The sequence below is a fragment of the Podarcis bocagei genome (assembly GCF_964188305.1).
Source record: "Podarcis bocagei genome assembly, chromosome: 7".
NCBI classification, from domain to species: domain Eukaryota; kingdom Metazoa; phylum Chordata; class Lepidosauria; order Squamata; family Lacertidae; genus Podarcis; species Podarcis bocagei.
In genome coordinates this window covers 56,656,359-56,673,244 of record NC_138132.1, presented here as the reverse complement: position 1 = coordinate 56,673,244, position 16,886 = coordinate 56,656,359, and the positions used below count along the sequence as shown (strand labels likewise).

Below are 16,886 nucleotides of genomic sequence, written 5' to 3'. Positions count from 1 at the left end.
GTAGGCAAAAACCAAATGGCCCCAGCCAATCAACCAGATGGACAAAATTCCTACCGGGCCCCTGCCCCAAGAGCAGACGACCCCACGACAGGCATAGCAAGGTCAAAGCGAACAACCCTAAATATGGGGGGGGGGGGAGAGACGGGCAATCCGATGCACGGGGCGAAAAGAGGAAGCTCTACGCCTCCTGCAGGGAGTTTTAGCATTTCTGGCTGTCAGTCAACAAATAGCAACATTACCTTCTTCCCAACAACAAGAGAAGCCCAATCACAACAGTGACCAACAATCAATTAGCCCGCCCCACAACTTTGGAGTGTCCTGTTGGCCCCCACCGCAACACGTGCTCTCCATGAAGGAGAACACGCTTTATCATAAACACACTCATACAATCTGGAAGGCCTTCACAGAGGCTTGAGTTTGTTTATCTTTAGCACTGTAGTCCCAACACTAACACTCATACTCATACCAGTACAGTGGTACCTCGCAAGACGAATGCCTCACAAGACAAAAAACTCGCTAGACGAAAGGTTTTTCCGTTTTCGATTTGCCTCGCAAGACGAATTTCCCTATGGGCTTGCTTCGCAAAACGAAAACGTCTCGCGACTTTGTTTCCTTTGCCTAAAATCCGTTAAAACCAAGGGTGCTTAGCTTGAACAGCTGCAGTTGCGACTTGACTTCGAGGAGCAACTGTTAGCACGTGGTTTGGTAGCCTTTTCTCAGACTTTGCTCACTTTTGAAGCTTTTCCAAAACTTTTCCAGAACTTCTCTTGCATCCATTTGGTAAGTTAAACTTTTAAAACTTTTTTGGGGGGTTTTGGATTTTGGGTTGGGGTGTTTGGGATTCAAGGACTTGGTGTTGTGGGGGGGTTGCGATAATCTGGGGGCTTGTGGGCCTTTTTTGGGAATTTTTATGATTTTCTGTGACCATTGGACAAGGTTGTTTTTTTTCAATTTTTTTTTCTGAGTTTGAATTTCTGAGTGCTGGCTGGCTGGAGGAACAGTTGGGGAGGTTTCTGCAGGAATCTGGGGGCTTGTGGGCCTTTTTTGGGAATTTTTATGATTTTCTGTGACCATTGGACAAGGTTGTTTTTTTTCAATAAATTTTTCTGAGTTTGAATTTCTGAGTGCTGGCTGGCTGGAGGAACAGTTGGGGAGGTTTCTGCAGGAATCTGGGGGCTTGTGGGCCTTTTTTGGGAATTTTTATGATTTTCTGTGACCATTGGGCAAGGTTGTTTTTTTTCAAAAAAAAAATTCTGAGTTTGAATTTCTGAGTGCTGGCTGGCTGGAGGAACAGTTGGGGAGGTTTCTGCAGGAATCTGGGGGCTTGTGGGGTTTTGGGGGGGAATTTTTATGATTTTCTGTGACCATTGGGCAAGGTTGTTTTTTTCAAAAAAAAATTTCTGAGTTTGAATTTCTGAGTGCTGGCTGGCTGGAGGAACAGTTGGGGACCATTGGACCATGTTGTTATTTTTTGAAATTTTTTTTTGTCTGGGTGGGGGAACAGTTGGGGAGGGGTTTGCAGCAGTTGGGGAGGGGCTGGGGGAGCAGTTGGGGAGGGGTTTGCAATTTCTGTGTTGTGGGTGGGTGGGTGTCTGTGGGAGCAGTTGAGGTTTTTGAAGACATTGGTGATTTTTGAAGCTTTTCCAAAACTTATTTTGCAGCCATTTGAGGTTTCTGAAGACTTCGGTGATTGATTGTTGAAGCTTTTCCAGAACTTCTCTTGCATCCATTTGGTAAGTTGAACTTTTAAAACTTTTTGGGGGGGTTTTGGATTTTGGATTTTGGGTTGGGGTGCTTGGGATTCAAGGCCTTGGTTCTGGGTTTTAATTTCTGTGTGGTGGGTGGCTGGGTGCTTTTGTATTTTTTGGATTTGAAGCACATCACTTATTTTTTTTTTCTTTTTCTGAGTTTACAAAGGTAAGAGCTGTGCTGCCATGGGACCCAAGAAGACTGCTGCTGCGGTGGCCGGCGAGAGGAAGAAGGAGAAGGTGACGCTGGAAATGAAGAAGGACATCATCCGGAAGCACGACGGCGGAATGCGTGTGACGGACATCGCCAGGGAGTATGGGAGGAATCCATCAACCATCGGGACCATCCTGAAGATGAGGGAGAAGATCCTGGCGACTGATGCAGCCAAGGGAGTCACCAGGATCGTGAAGAACCACCCAGCTGTTCTGGAGGAGGTCGAGAAGTTGCTGCTCATCTGGATAGAAGAGAAGCAGCGTGCAGGGGACACAGTGGCTGAGGCCGTCATTTGTGAGAAGGCCAAGGCCTTGCACGCTGACCTCATCCGGGAACAGCCAGGAACCTCAGCCGAGCCAGAAGTCTTCAAGGCTAGCAGAGGTTGGTTTGAACGGTTCAAGACAAGATCTGGCATCCACAGCATGGTCAGGCATGGAGAGGCTGCCAGTTCTGATGTTCCTGCGGCTGAAGACTTTGCAGCGGAGTTCCTAGAGGTTGTGAAGACGGAGGGCTACATTCCACAGCAGGTCTTCAACTGCGACGAGACTGGGCTGTTTTGGAAGAGGATGCCCAAAAGGACTTTCATCACTCAGGAGGAGTCCAAGTTGCCTGGCCACAAGCCCATGAAGGACCGTCTGACCCTGCTCTTCTGTGCCAATGCAAGCGGCGACCTGAAGATCAAGCCCCTGCTGGTGTACCACTCGGATAACCCACGGGCCTTCAAGAGACACAAGATCGACAAGGAGCGGCTGAGTGTCATGTGGCGATCCAACAGCAAGGCTTGGGTCACACGTGTGCTGTTTGTGGACTGGGTCAATCTTGCTTTTGGCCCTGCTGTCAAGCAGTACCTGCTGGACAACGACCTGCCGCTGAAGGCTTTGCTTATGATGGACAATGCTCCTGCCCATCCTAAAGGCCTTGAGGTGGACTTGTTGGAGGAGTTCAGCTTCATCAACATCATGTTCCTGCCGCCTAACACCACGCCACTGCTCCAGCCGATGGATCAGCAGGTCATCGCCAATTTCAAAAAACTCTACACCAAGGAGCTTTTCAGGCGATGCTTCGAGGTGACTGACTGCACCACCATCACCCTGCGGGAATTCTGGAAGGACCACTTCGACATCGTCACCTGCTTGAAGATGGTCACCACGGCCTGGAAAGGGATCAGCCAGAGAAATTTGAATTGCGCTTGGCGCAGCCTGTGGCCGGACTGTGTGGCACCAAGTGACTCTGATGCACCAGAGTCAACAGTGGTGCAGGACATTGTTGCCTTGGGGAGGACCATGGGCCTGGAGGTCACGGAGGAGGACGTCTGCGAGCTGGTGGAGGAGCACGACGACGAGCTGACCACCGTGGAGCTGGTCGAACTGCAGGCAGAGGCTGCGCAGGAGCAGGCCTCACTGGAAGAGGAGGAAGCAACTGAGGAACGGCTGTCCTCCGAAAAACTGAGGGGCATTTGCCTGAAGTGGAAGGAGGTGCAGACTTTTGCAGAGCAACACCACCCTGAGAAGCACGTGGCACATGACGTTGGGAACTTTTATGATACGAGGGTCATGTCGCCTTTCAGGGAGCTGCTGAAAAGGCGGATGAAGCAGCAGACTATGGACAGGTTCTTGACCAAGAAGCAAAGAGTGGAAGAGGAGCCTTCTTCGAGTGGTCCCCCAGAGTCTTAGAAAATGTACTGTACATTTGTTGATTTTTAAATGTTTTTCTGTCATGTTTATAAAGTTAATTTATTTTCCCTTCAATTTTTGAACTGCTCTTTACAGTATGTGTGACTTTAAAGAGCAGTTAATAAACTGTTGTTGTACCAAATTTGGCTTTGTTTGGACTTTTTTTGACCATAGGAACGCATTAATTGATTTTCAATGCATTCCTATGGGATTTCGTGATTCGCAAGACGAAAAATTCGCTAGACAACAAAACTTGCGGAACGAATTAATTTCGTCTTGCGGGGCACCACTGTACTAAAAATGGTAAAGGTAAAGGACAGCGCTTACAGGCTGAGGGAGCTGGCATTTGTCCGCAGACAGTTTTTCCGGGTCATGTGGCCAGCATGACTGAGCCGCTTCTGTCGAAACCAGAGCAGTGCACAGAAATGCTGTTTACCTTCCCGCCTGAACAGTACTTATTTCTCTACTTGCACTTTTGGGTGTGCTTCCGAACTGCTAGGTTGGCAGGAGCAGAGACCGAGCAAGGGAGCTCACCCCACCACGGGGATTCGAACCGCTGACCTTCTGATCGGCAAGCCCAAGAGGCTCAGTGGTTTAGACCACAGTGCCACCCGCGTCCCAGGTTATACTAATACTAACAGCAACAAAAATAATAATAAATGTTAATGTTGTTGACCTAGCTCACAACATTATTGTGTTCTTAAATGAGATAAGGATTGCAAAGTACTTACCTGTTACAAATGTGATAAAAAGCACCTTCCATAATGCATAATTGTCCTTGGGAGGTCAATCAGCAGGGAACAGAGCCAAGCAGCATTTTCATTTGAGGAACAGTTGTTTTTTTTAAAAGCCTGTGCAAAGGATTTCCTTTGGGAACCATTTCAGCCTACCAGATTTATGCTGTGTGCAAGTGGGATGTTTCCATCGTCTCTTGAAATCAGAAGTGCAATGGACCCTGTGCCATAAGCCCAGTCTGTATTTCAGAGATATTCTATGGCAAGGAAGCACACAGCATCACTAAAGACAGGCCAGACAATGAAATATAATTGGTCCTCCCAACATTACCTTAGGATAAGTCCCAGGAAGTCTCTCTCTCTCCTCTAAAAGTGCTTTTTATTTTAACTAATATATCATTTCCTGTAACATGCACATTTGGGGGGTTTGGAGAAGTGCACCACAAGTTTGGAGCCTTGTGAATTTTGATGGATAGCTGTGTTTCACTTTGCGTAAGGTATTATTCATTCTGTGCTAGTCCCAAACTTTTTTTTATAAGGGCAGCCCCCTCTGAATGCTACAGTGAGTTTGGGGGGAATGAGATACACGACAGCTGTGTAATGTGGACTCCAGAGCTTGCTAAGCAGCTCGGAAACCACCTTTACCTCTTGGGATAATCCATCAAGGGGTGAGACACAAATATGCCCCCATCCCAAAGTTTCTTTGGATAGAATTAGCATCAGCAGTGGAGTGCCAAAGTGATTATGATTCTGATGAGTTTGTGGCAGCATAATGAGTGGTAAAATATTCACTGGTATTCATCAGTAAATTTCTGAAGGCCCCCAAAATTCACTCACCCTGACCTTGGCTAAATATGTGTTGGGGAGCCACTTGCTGTAATGGCACAAGCATTAATGTTACACCAGGCTGTATTTTTGAGGCAGTATTTCCCATAATAGCAGTTGCTAGGGAACCCTGATGGGAGATGGCAATTGCCTTCATGCCCTGTTTGTGGATTTCCTGGAAGCTTCTGATTGGCCACTATGGGAAGCAGCATGCTGGACGATAGATTCAATTGGTGAATTTTGTGCTCACTTAAATTGTGATTTGCATTAATAACCTAGGAAGAGTCTGATGGGTCAGGCCAATGGCCCATCTAGTCTAGCATCCTGTTCTGACAGTGGCAAACCAGATGCTTGTGAGAAACCCACAAGAAAGACCTGACCACAAGAGAATGCTGCCCTTCTGTTGTTTCCAGAAACTGGAAGGATACTGCCTCTGACTGTGGAAGTGAAGTACAGCCATCAGGGCTAGTAGCCATTGATAGCCTTGTCCTCTAGGAATTTGTCCAGCCCTCACTGAAAGACATCCAACTTGGTGGCCACCACTGCCTCCTCTGGGAGCAAGTTCCATTGTTTAACTATGCACTGCATGAATAAGTCCTTTCTTTTATCTGCCCCGAATCTTTTAACATTCCACTTCATTGGATGTTCAAGAGTCCTAGGACTCAGCTACATTAGTCAAATAAACAGTGCTTTGAATGCATTATGAACATGCAGCACCAGATGGCGCTGTAGAGCACAAAACTTTTCTATGCAGTTTTACATGGCATTTTTATCTTTCATTACGATTGAATTTATGAGTTATTAATAGCATGTTTTTCCCTGTGTGTAGATCCACGCATAGATTATGGGGGAGGGGAAGATACTTTTTTTCTATCCACTTTCTCCAAATGAACTTTTATCTTAAATGAACTGAGTTATTTTTCTAGTGTAATATTGCAGTGATATGATACTTCTCTATGTAATTATTGCACTGCTATATTTAGACGTTTTTTATGTGAACCACTTCAAGCACAGATGTGTTTGTGAAAAATGTGATATATAAATAAACTGGCTATGGCTATGAAACTGGGGAGACCCATTTTCTCACCGCCTTAGCTTCAACTTTCATTTGACATCTCACATTCACTGGTGTGATATCAATCTGAAAACATTAAATAAACCCCAAAATAATCTGCTTTTAGTAAAACTGCCGATTGGGTATTTAATTGTTTAAATTGTTTTAATTTAGCTCATCTGATTTTCTGAGGTGGGTTATATAGTATCTTTAGTGTAGGCTGTTGGTTTAGTTTTATAATTGAAATGAGTCCTTAGAAAAGGGGTGTGTGTGCAAGGATAGCCAGTTCCAATATTTTTTCGGAAGAGGAGTCATGAAATCATTTTATAGACAGACCCTCCTTGCTTTTGCAAGTGATAGTAAGGCTTGCAAGTTTGTTGTTTGACAAATAAGCATAGAGGAAATCAGAGAGTGAAGAAAATAACCAAGCAGAGGTTGTTTTACTTTTTCATGATGGGGTTTCTACTTTGTGCTTGCAAGTTAAATAGATAAGATGCATCAAAAACTGTACACAATACTCTAAATGCAGTTGCAGCATCAATTTGTACAACGGTATTGCGATATTGGCAGCTTTATTTTCAATTCCTTTCCTAATGATCCCTCGAATGAAATTCATGCTTTTCACAGCTGCCACACACTGGGTCAGCATCTTCATCAAGTTATCCACTAGAAGCATAAGGCTCACTCCTTGTCAGTCTCCATCTATTCAAACCCCGTGAGAATTTATGTGAAATTAAGGATATTTTTTATCCCAAACACACATCACTTTACACTTCTTCACATTTGCCAATTTACTTCCCATTTACACCATTTGTAGAGGTCCTTTTGGAGTTCTTCATGATCCCTTTTTTGTTTTAATAACCCTGAACACTTTAGTATCATCAGCAAACTTGATCACCTCAGTGCTAACACCAGGTTAAAAAGCAGAGGTCACAGTACTCCTTGGGGGACTCAGCTTCTACATCTTTTCATCCATAGAGCTGTCCGTTTATTCCTACTCTCTGCTTCCTGCTGCTCACCCAATTGCTGAGCCACAAGAGGACTCCTCTTAGAAGTTTTAACAGTCATGAGAAACAGTACAAAGAAAGCACCTGCGTAATATGAATAAGGAGGGAGAGAGAGAGAGAGAGAGAGAGAGAGAGAGAGAGAGAGAGAGAGAGAGAGCGCTGTATCTGATGTGGAGGGTGAGGTGATTTTTTTTTAAAAAAAATCAATCCTTGTGTCAGACTGAGAATATCCCCTCACTCACTAAGTTTAAAATATTCCACCATTTCTTTCAGCAGCTCACATATATGTGAAACAAAGCTTCAACAATAAATAAAATTGTAACACAATAATATACTATCTGAGAGAAACTAAAACAACATCATGAGGCAATAAAGAGGCAAGAATGACAGTTGGCCTTTCTAACTGAATTTAACTGAACACCTGAAGGGAGGGGCCAATTCTAGAGCACAACACAAAAGCCCCCACCCACCAGATGCCAGACAGTCTACTAATCAAATTAGGCCCCAGTGTTTTTCTTACAGTATCTACTATATATTTTGAAAAATGTCTGTTTGTTATGCATTTGGACACCTCTTAAGATATTGTAAACAAACCTTTTGGGGAGTTTCTTAGAATTCCAGAGCAACGTTATGTATGAGGCTACTAGATGTCTGTCTGTCTGTCTGTCTGTCTGTCTGTCTATGGGAAGCTTCCAGCTGAATAGGAAATTATAAATTTAATGAATGATAATTACCTCTCTTTCTCTTTATATAAATAAAAATGTAAGATCTGGTATCTGCAGTACTTTCAGCAGGTCATCTGCCATGATAGCATGGCAAAGACTAAGCCTTTCTGTACCCTCTATATCCAACAACCTGCCATTTTGGCTCAAAAAATGACCCATTGATTCTGCTGCTATAGCCCATCATTCCTTATTGTATGAGCAACTCATTGGCACATCTTTTTACTTCTTCCAATTTAGCCTTGTTCCATATCAGTAACACATTTGACTTGGGCCCATAACAGCACTCTGAAATTCAAGTTCTGTCTTCATCTGTTGAACATGTCTTGATTTGTACACAGTGTTAGTCATTACAAGGATGTCTAGTGTGCGTTTGGTGAAAATGTTCAACACAGAGTGACTGTTTAAGCAACAGTGACATGCAAGTTAGCATATGCTTAAGAAGCTACATCAGCTAGGCAGCCACAGAGTCCTAGTCTTCATAATGATTGATTTTTTTCTTGGTGGCGATGAATTGAGCAAGTTTAAGCAGGTGATTTCCCTTTAGAACAAAGATCTTAATGGCAAATCAAAAATGAAACAAGCCTCAGAAGACATACTGGGGATGGGAAAGGAATGGCCAAAGATATATTGAGGTATTTGACTGAGCAATGAATATTAAAGAGAAAAAAACTGCCCCCCTTTACAAAAAAGTATTTAATTTAATTTATTACACTTATATACCACCTTTCCCCCCTATGGAGCTCAACATAGGGTTCTCCTCCCCCATTTTATCTTCACAACAACCCTGTGAAGTAAGTTAGACTGAGAGACAGTGAGTGGCCCAAGGTTAGCTTTGTGACTTGAACCATTATGCCCAAAATGCTTTGCCTTTTCAGAAGAAGCTCTGCAGCAGTGGAGGTGCATCCATTAAGGCAAATGGGAACTGCCTGCCATCAGTCAACTTCATGCCAGAGAGCAAAGCTGATTTGAGCACTGGAAAAGGTGGAGGGTCTGGTGTCAGTGCTGGGTTCTGCACCAAGAGTCCTAGCAGTTGTCCAAAGTGGTCACATGCTGATGCTAAGCAAGCTTATTGCTGTGGTTTGGTTTTTAAATGCACCCCAATGCAAGCTGAATTCTGAAATCTGGCGGCAAGGGTTGAATGCTACCACGTCACCACAAGCTGGGGCTGCCACGTCCCAGTTTTCCGTTTCTCTTCTGCAGCAACCACCTGACCTCAGTATGTGAACCAAAGAACCATTCCAGAGCTCCACGCCACGTCACGGTATATAATTTTCTCAGTAATTATTCCCAAACAACAGAATGATAGAGATAGTTGGTGAGTTAGTTTCCACATCAGGGACTTAATAATAGTTTATTTAGTGTCACGCCCTCCCACATCATTAGGGTTATGAGGTAGCAATTCAGGAAAGCAGCAGTTAAAGCCCAGGCATTAAATTTTAATGGTGCTTAATTACGGCACTATCACTTTGGGGGAGCTATGGATAGCTAGAATTACAGGCAATTGCCTCTGGAATTAAAGCAGGATTATCAAAGACAATTTTATACCAATGGATTCCAGGTTTTTTTTGTGGGGGGGGGTTAATACATCCATAAAGTATGCTTGGCACCCTGTTGCAGGTTTTTTAGTCAAAAGATTTGTTGCTCAAAACATGCCTAACACCAACATGCTTGTAAACACACACCCGATGAACTTAAAACACATTTCAATATACTATATGTATGACCCTAAAAGTGCCTTGAGTTTTAAAGCACTGGCCCATTAACTTTAACAGCACTCTCCCACACACTCTTACATCAGTTTAATTAGGGTATTCTATAAGTAAACATTATGTGGGCAGCAGTGGACAAACAATGAGCATTAAGGGAGCTGAGCAAATAGATAAGCTTTCCAATCTTGTGAAGGTCCATTAATGTTGCCACCGTGCACATACAGTAAAGAGGCATAAACCTGAAATGAGGGGAGGAGGGTGAGGAGATTCTGTAATATTTAAGAGCTTTTCATGTCCATTACTGGAGAGAATGGTGAGTGCATTTGCATGTACTTGTGGCTTTCATTTTCCAAAGACGAAAAGGGAGGGGATGGGGAAGGGAGGAGAAGAAAGGGAAAATCCTGCTTAGTTTGTTTAAATATATGAATGGTTCTTACTTTGCTCTTCAGTTGAAAAGGGTTCCCAAGGCAGTGTACAATGATAATAAATAAGACAATGCTTGGCATCAAGCTTTGAAGACATGGCACAAAAGGAAAAGGGGCTGAGAGGGAGAAGGGGAAAATAAAACCAAGGTACTATGGTACTTCTTAGTTTCAAAGTGTGCTTTCTAGCAGGAAATGGTGAAGCAAGCTGCCTGCAGTTGCTTCCTCTTTGGTTTCTGAATGAGATAGGGTTGTTCTCCACTTGTCACAATGTTCTTCCTGGGAGGCAGAGGGTGAAGCCTCCTAGTGGCTCATCATCCGCTGGCTGTACTTCTCTTCAGCATTGCTGCCCCAGGACTCTCATGTTGTAGGTAGAACAATGTGTATAAATAAGATTGGCTACATAAAAGAAAATGAGGGCTGGGCATACTCAGTGCTTGTTTGGTGGTGAGGTGGAGCACTGGGTGGGAGTGAGAGGAGTGGAGGAGTGTGCTGGAAAAGGTGATGGCTGATTTGCTGGAAATCTGAACAGGATCACTGCACAGCAACATTTTGTTGAAGGTGTCACTTGTTTAGTTATCTTGGAAAGTTGACTTTCAGATGGGTAGCTATGTTAGTCTGTGGCAGAAAAAAAGGGTTTGAGAGAGTGAGCGTGAAGATGAAGAGTCTTGCGATAGATCCTGTACTCTGACTTCATACGAATCCAAGACGGTGATGGAGCACTACAGATTCTCCAATGAGGCCTGCGTGATGACATTATTACATTTTTATTATATATAGAGAGAAAGATGTTGTGATAAAAACTTTTCATTATTCTCCAATTAATGAGAAAAGAAATTGCATGTTGTGGAGTGTGAGGTTTGGAACTGCCATTTCAAACTGGCAGAAAATGTTGGGGTGAAATTTTCATGGGTACGGTGGGATGATTCCACAAAGACATCCTGCCAATAACAGGAAAGCCAATTGTAGAATTCCCTCAGCCCCAGTAGCACAACTGCCCTCCTCTTCTGTCCTGCACTGCTCCCCTGCCCTTTCCAGGCAAGAGGCAGGGATGCTGCCGCCAGGAGGATGGAGCCATGGCAATGCCCACCCATGCCAACTGCATTCGGAAGAAACAACATGCAAAATTATCAAAGTAGAGAGAACAAATTTGGTGAAACCTCAAGTTGATGGAGAAATTTGATTCAGTTCACATTTACAGGCAAACTTACTGAAGTTTCACTTTCCAAAACAATATGCAAACCAAAAGACAACCACCCTTCACAGTGTGCACTTCTCCAAATTTTGCAGCTCTAAATTCTGCAGCCAAGTAATGTGTATGCATGCATTTTTGTTAGGTGTACATAAAAATGTATGCATGAATGAAAATAACATGCCCATATCTTTGGAGAATTGCTGTGCATAAACGTGTACACTAGGCAAAAGTGCATACAAAAAATGTGTATATTAGGAGGAATCTGCACTAAACTTTTCATGAGGCTTATTTATTTTTTAAAATGCAAACTGATTTGAAAATGTGGAGAACTGAATTTATGGTTGGAAAAATGAGAAACTGAAATTGGCAGATTCACCCATTCCTTGTAAAAAAAAACCAAAACGCCTCATGTGTGGGGTGCATGTTTTGTGTTGTGCTTGCCTTACTCTCCAGGTGACCAATATATGTTTGTGAATGTTGCTTCTTTCAATCTGCAAATCATCTCTCCCTTGTTTGTACTCTGTAGCCTTTCTTGGTACCCATAATTCTTGCAGAAAAACCGTGAGAACCTCAGCTAGGGTTCCCTGTAATCATAGGGGGGTGGGGAGAGTGCCTTCTGTACACATGACATTTATATAAAAATGAATAAATGAAGTCTATTTCCTTTAAAGGAATTAGCGCAGAGAGATTTAAAAGATAAATGGTAGAACTTCCCTTGAACACAAAATGCACAAGCACACCAATCTCAGGTGCTGGGTTTCCCTGTCTTCCCATGCTTCCATCAAAGCTCAGAGGCAAAGAACATAGGGTTGCTTCTTCCATGGGGATTTTTCAATTTGGGAAGCACAGGTAGATAGAGAAATATTTAATAGAAAGAGTAATACATACCACCCATGGCCATCCTTGCAAGGAGATGCTAAGCTCAACCCCACACTGACCAAAGCTTTGAGGAAATTATCAAGTGCTGCAATGATGAGGTTGAAAAATGTAAGGTTCTTTCAAAGAGGATGAAAACTTTCAAGAAACTGGGTGAGAAATTTCATTTGTAATAACAGAAATGTTATATTGATTGCACCCAACTTCCATTATCCTCCAACAAAGAGTCTTGCATTTGAGCATGTGCTCTCAAAGCTCTGAAACAAACAACAGACTGGTATGAGCCATGATGTCTGTTCCTGATTGTTAATCATGTTGGCTCCAGACTGTCAGCTAAAGAGCAATAGCTTCAGTTCCAAACAGGGAACAACATGCCAAAGAACTGCCATTAATATTTTAAATGTTGTGGGGTGTGAAGTTTGGAGATGCCATTTCAAACCAGCAGCCTTTAAACTGAGAAGCAATGATCCTCAAAGCATGTTCTCATTGAAAACCCTATTAAATTCTATGGGTTTTGAATGGAGGAGCTGGTCAGAGTATTCTGTGGGGTTTATCCAACTAAGCCAGCCTTTCTCAACCTGGTGCCCACCAGATGTTTTGAACTAAAACTGTCAGCAGCCCCAAGCAATTTGGCCATCATAGAAGACAACATAGAAAGTGGTAGTCCAAAATATCTGGAGGGCATTAGGTTGGTGAAGACACACTCAGTCCACTGATATCAATGCACATGCCTAACTTAAGTCTTTGCTTTGGATATGGCTTAGTTGCATGCAGCCTTGTGTGAATTTGATTTCAATATGTGATATTCAACAATTGTTTAAGTAATGGTATGTCCAGTGGTCTTAGTATCTGATAGTTACTGGGCTAATTGATGGCTTGTGAAATTTGATATTGACCACCTGCTTATTTTGCTCTTGGTGACATTGCAGCCTTGGATTTGTAGTGCTCAAAAGTATATAAATATCACATGCATTTCATTATATGTCACCTTGAATATGACAAAGCCTTGATGAGATTGCAGACTGCTGAATGCAGCAAAAAGGTTAAAATAAAAATAATGCAAAACAATGATGATTGTGGTGGTTCCAAAGAGTTAACATGTTGCAAAGTTATTCCTATACTAGTTTTTGTGCTGTTTAAAAACCTCTAAGAGGTTTACATAAAAATACAGCAAAAACAATAAAAACACAACATTCAATAAACAAAAAAGAGAAGAAAGCACAACTGCATACGAGAAATAAAACTGAGCAGTGTAGAAGAAAGGGGGTGGGAAATGAAGAGTAAGAATCCATTTATTTAAGAGGCATTTAAATAGCATTACTATCTGTACCTCACAAGTTACACAAGGGACGGCAATCCAGAGGGTGAGTGCTAAAACAGAGAAGGTCCACAGCAGGTCTTAAAGATCAATCTGGTCTGTACTGAGGAAGGTTATCTTCTAGGTATCCTAGTCCAAGCTGAGGACTTTGAAAATATTCTTCATATTATCCACCAACCAAAATTTCTATACACCCAATGTTTATTGATGCCACCATGAAATCAATGAATACTTGAGGAAAACTGCCAAGATGAAAAAATTGTTGCATTCTTCAAAGCATGGTAGATTTGGATTTGGTCATGCTGGGATGACTTAATATTTTTAAGGGTGGTGGCCAGGAAGAGGAAATTTTGTTGAGAAGCTTAGTCATTTACACCCTTTTCTCAAAAATTGGCTGTATTCCTTTATAAGATTTGTAATGCTAACAGGTAGAGCTAGTATCGCTGATATTTAGCTTTATACTGAGAGTATGACTATCACTGGTTACAACCCACTGGGTCTACTCTTAGTAAAAGTTGGCTACAATCCTGTATATACTATTTACCTCCTTAGGAAGCCAGAGGAACAAAGCTAGGTTCCGTTACCCTATCAGTGTCAACATGAAATTAGGATTGCTCACTCCCCAATCTGCCCCTATTAATTAATAATTGAATTTATGTGCTACCCTTCCTCTCCAAGAGTACATGTATTGCACTGTGTGATTTAAATAATGAATCCCATCAGTAGAAGCCTCTGTGCAAGGACTTATGTTTGTGCAACAGGGCTTTCTCCTCTCTTCTTCCTCCTTGTGTCTTTTCTAAAATTGGTTGGGGAGGGAGCTGGAAGAAACCCTGGGACAGTGGGAAGGAGATGAGAAAATCACACCATCTCATAAATCAAAACACTTGTCTGAACAGAATAATTGCCTCAACATGACATTCAATCTCTCCCATTCAACTGTGCTGTCATTTTCTTGCATCATCACAGTAGCACAGTAGCAGCTGCCTGTTATTGATCCATCTAGCTCAGTATTGTCTGCACTGAGTGGAAGTTGTTCTCCAGGGTTCCAGGTTTCTCTCATCCTTACCTGGAGATACCCCAGGACCTTCTAAATGCAGAGCAGCTGCTCTACCGCTGAGCCACTATCATTCTTCAATCCATTTTGAGAAGTTCTTTTGGCATTCTGCTGGATCGGACAGCACTGCTGGATCCAACCAAAGGTCCATCTAGCCCAGAATCCTGCTTCCAATGGTGACAGATGCCTCCTGGAAGCCTGCAGTACAGAATGTTTGCTGTTACTTGGAAGGAAGTCTTGTTTCTGAGAAGAGGCCCATCTGTTCTTAGGGACACACATTCTGCTCTGCCTGCCAGGCAAGTCCAAGAAAGCAGAATTGTGTTTTGTGCTATTCAGTAGGTTTTCAAGAATCTTCACAATTTTATTTTATTTTTTCCATGTCGTCTTGGACAGTACTTTCCTTCCAGCTTTATATACTAAGGCCATTCCAATTATATGTCAAAGAAAGCTGAAAATATGCAAACATTTGCATATATTTGCTTAGTAGATAATCCTCCTCCAGCTGGATTTGTTGCAATACACACTTCTCCCAAGGGAAATCCCTGAGGGCTTGATTTGTTAGAAAATTTAGGACTGCCCCACCACACCTGATATCCTTTCATGGCCCAATAATGTGCACATCTGATGGCCAAATGTTAAATTCATCTGAAGAAGTGACTGCCAAGTTAATTGAGCTGGTTCCCTTAATGAGGTAGGGCATCGATCAGATTATTCCTGACATTTATGTCTTAGAGACATCCTGACATTCAAGTCTAGTGAAAAGAAGGGTAGTTTTACAGAAGTGTCTGTGTAAATCTCCCGTTGCCACAATTCAGTATGCGATTACATTAAAATCCCATTGGAAGCAGCTTGTGCACTGGCCGTGATCGTATAGTGGTTAGTACTCTGTGCTGTAGAAGCAGCTTGTGCACTGAGGACTACATCCGACTCCATCCGAAGGTGTTGGACTCCATCTCTGACAGCATGGACAATGGAAGTAGTGGCCCAGTGACCTGCTTTGGATTGGGTATGCAAGCACCTCTTTTGATCATCAATGGCTGGGTGCACTGCAGTATAAGCTATGCTCCCAATGTGCTATTGAGCCAAAGTCAGCAATGGAATAATTCAGTGTACCTCCTTTCTCAGCTCCTTGGCTGAACGGAATTTCATGTATATGAATTTCTACATTGATTTTGCAGGTGCTTCACAGACAGAAGACTGATTCAGGCATTATGATTAATGTGCTCAAATATCTCATGGAGAAAGCAGTGGAGCCGCAGGGGTTCCCATCACGAGGAAGCTTCTTCTAAGTACATTCAGCCAGATGCACAAAGAACACCCCCTACAGATTTTCCCACTCAGAATGGGGAGCAGGGTTATTTGAATACAAAAACAGTAATAATTCCTGAATGCACCTCACAATAAAAGCCACATTCCTATACAGATACTTTTTTATTTCTAGTACTGTATTTGCATTCATCAACCCAGTTTCCATGCACTGTAGATTTGATCTGTTTGCAGTGTAGACTCTTTGTAGATACTCTTGCACTACTACAATTCCCAGCAGCCTCAGAATCATTGTGGGGCGGGGGTATTAAAATGAGCTAAAGTTGTGAAAAACTGTCTCACCTCTTATACAGTGGTACCTCAGGTTACATATGCTTCAGGTTACATACGCTTCAGGTTACAGACTCTGCTAACCCAGAAATATTACCTCGGGTTAAGAACTTTGCTTCAGGATAAGAACAGAAATTGTGCTCTGGTGGCGCGCCGGCAGCAGGAGGCCCCATTAGCTAAAGTGGTGCTTCAGGTTAAGAACAGTTTCAGGTTAAGAACAGACCTCCGGAATGAATTAAATACTTAACCCGAGGTACCACTGTATAGCCAATCAATCACTGTGCTCTGCCGGTGGGAGGCCTCCTGCAGAAATCATCTTATCAGGAGGTTTATTCCACATGCTGTAGGAACTGGGTCTTTAGTGTTGTAGCACCTGCTCTTTAGAATGGCCTCCCCTTGAATATTAGGCAGGCACCGTCTCTGTTGTCTTTTCAACATCTGCTGAAGTCTTCCGCCTTCTAAGCTGAGATATTTCCTAGTCCGCATCTTTGTTGAAATAAATTATTGTTAAAGAGGTGTGTTTAAGGTGTTTGTAAAATTGTCTTATCACTTGTTTGTTTCTCTGGGCTCCTATGGGAGGAAGGGTGGGACACAAATTTAATGAATAAATAATAACATTAAATAAATACAGGAATGGAGCAGTGAAAACAGTTTGCTGCTCAAAGAGCTTTATTTTTCTGCACAAAATTCAGTGCAGAACACTGGTGCAAACACAGGTCACATTCATATCACAGAT

At 42.7% G+C, this 16,886-nt stretch overlaps 2 protein-coding genes across 2 annotated transcripts in view; one reads left to right on the top strand and one right to left on the bottom strand.

The window, feature by feature from the left end:
• The window catches only part of CDH13 (cadherin 13), a 715,034-nt gene that overhangs the window by 651,761 nt on the left and 46,387 nt on the right, over positions 1–16,886 (bottom strand). The window lies entirely within an intron of this gene.
• LOC308591485 (tigger transposable element-derived protein 1-like) overlaps positions 1,496–16,886 on the top strand; it is a gene marked incomplete at its 3' end in the record, with an annotated part of 500,687 nt that continues 485,296 nt past the window's right edge. The window contains exon 1 of the mRNA XM_081202249.1: positions 1,496–1,733. The remainder of the gene's footprint in view (positions 1,734–16,886) is intronic.